Genomic DNA, 1,904 nt, shown 5'->3' with positions numbered 1-1,904 from the left:
AATACTTAAAAATTTTTTTTTTTTTTTAAAAGGACTCACAACCCTCAAAAAAAAAAAAAAAAAAAAAAAAAAAAAAGAACAACGTTGATGCAAATATCAGATTATGTGTTAAAAATTAGACTTCCAAACCATAACAATTTAAGCCAAGGTGATAAATGCTAGCATTAAAGTCAAAAACTAACCTGGAATGTGTCTTTTGAGAAAATACTTTGCACCCAAAATCAGTTTACTCTCTCTACTTCTCACGCTGATCTCCTTTGCCTACACAACAGATTAGAAAATATCCAGAAAGTTTCGAAATAACAATAGGCAAAACATGGCCAAATAGAGATCAGAGGGAGAGTGAGGAGTGAAATTTGATCTAAGAAAGAGGTTACCTCAAATCTATCTATTGTTGTTGTTGTTTGTAGTGAAATCTGAAGCAAAGAAGTGTTGTTTGTAGTGAAATCTGAAGCAAAGGAAGGGTGAAAGGAGTTTGAAAAGATAGAATTAAGAGAATTGGAGAACTGAAGAACAAGCAATTTGAGTTTGAAAACTAACGTGAGTGTACTAGGAGTGTGTTCTTATTTTGTAGATAGTGTTTTACGTGGAAGTTAAAGAAGTATTTTTACCAAGTTTTGCCCCTATGTAAACATAGGTTGTAGGGGTATTTTATAACAAAAAGAAAATCCAGTCCAAACAGGTGCAGCCCCTTAAATAGTAATATAGACAATGAAGATATAGTTGCAATAATTTGATATGAATTGTTTTTGTCAATTGTTTTCAATTTATTGCAACAAGATTCATGAAGTAATATCTTATTATTATTACTGGCCTTATCACACGTTCTTCACGCATGCAATGAGACTTTTTTTTTTAAAAATTTTATTTTTGGGTTTAGTGAAATAATGTATAAAAGTGAAATAAAGACAGTGTCCTAATTTTTAGGATTTTTTTATGATTTTTTGCTACGTGAGAGTCGAGAAAAGTTTGAAAGTTTAAAAGTTAGGAAATTTTTAAAAAATAATAAATTACTATTTTAACCTATATGTGTTTTTAAATTTAAAATTATCTAACTAGAAGATAGGGGCATTTTAGAGAATTTAAGAATTTGTGTAAAGTATTTTATTATGCAAAATGATGAAACCTAAATAGGGAATCCTCTTATTAGTAGTATAGATAAGATATTCGAAACAATAAATTTTTTACTACAACAATATATATTGTTCGGGGCACAACTCCCCATCAGGCCCATTGTTCATAAAATCCATCACGCTGGTGCCATAGGTACAAGGCTTTGAGCTTGTTGGGCCTTGGGCCTTAGGGCATTGTGTGAGATTGTGTGTTCTATGGGCCTACGAACTTGGCCCAGGCAAGCCTTGACGCCTATCCAAAGCCCAAAAACCATGACAAAGCCGTTAGGACATAAGCGGCAAAGGTGAGACCTTGCCAGCCAACTCCGACCTGGTAGGAGTTGGTAGTTCCCCGAGGAGGTGAGTCCCTAGGTGCTTGGTATTGCCATGGGAAGTATCGCTGCCGGACAGATCCTCTAACGTAGGAACCAGTCTCAATGCCATTCTTACCACCCTCCACTCCCAACTAAACATCCACTTAAGGATAATAACATTGGACCTCCTTTTCCACTCACCGGAAGAGTAATCATAACCCCTCCACTGATTTTGGCCTATAAATTTGAGAAGTTAAGGGAAAAAAAGGGGTTGTTGAATGATTCGAGAGGAAACTAAGAATAGAGGAAGCAAGAGAATAACAAAAGAATGGTAATAGTGAGAGTAGCAGAATTCATAAGGAGAGGTTGCTTTGTTGGGTCTCTATGTTACAGACTACCCAAAGTAGGAAATCTAAAGCCTACACTACAAATAAACTGTGAGCCCAAGCAAGGGCCAGCCCATCAACCTCATTTTTGG

At 35.3% G+C, this 1,904-nt stretch overlaps 1 pseudogene; it reads right to left on the bottom strand.

Moving 5' to 3' along the window:
* Nucleotides 1–1,556, bottom strand: part of LOC112035184 (uncharacterized) — an 8,136-nt pseudogene extending 6,580 nt beyond the window's left edge.
* Between the last annotated feature and the right edge of the window lie 348 nt (nt 1,557–1,904).

Source organism: Quercus suber, unplaced genomic scaffold (genome assembly GCF_002906115.3).
Source record: "Quercus suber isolate HL8 unplaced genomic scaffold, Cork oak 2.0 scaffold_430, whole genome shotgun sequence".
In the NCBI taxonomy this organism is placed as follows: Eukaryota; Viridiplantae; Streptophyta; class Magnoliopsida; order Fagales; family Fagaceae; genus Quercus; species Quercus suber.
The sequence above is the reverse complement of the archived record's forward strand: the minus strand, read 5'-3'. Positions and strand labels throughout refer to the sequence as shown.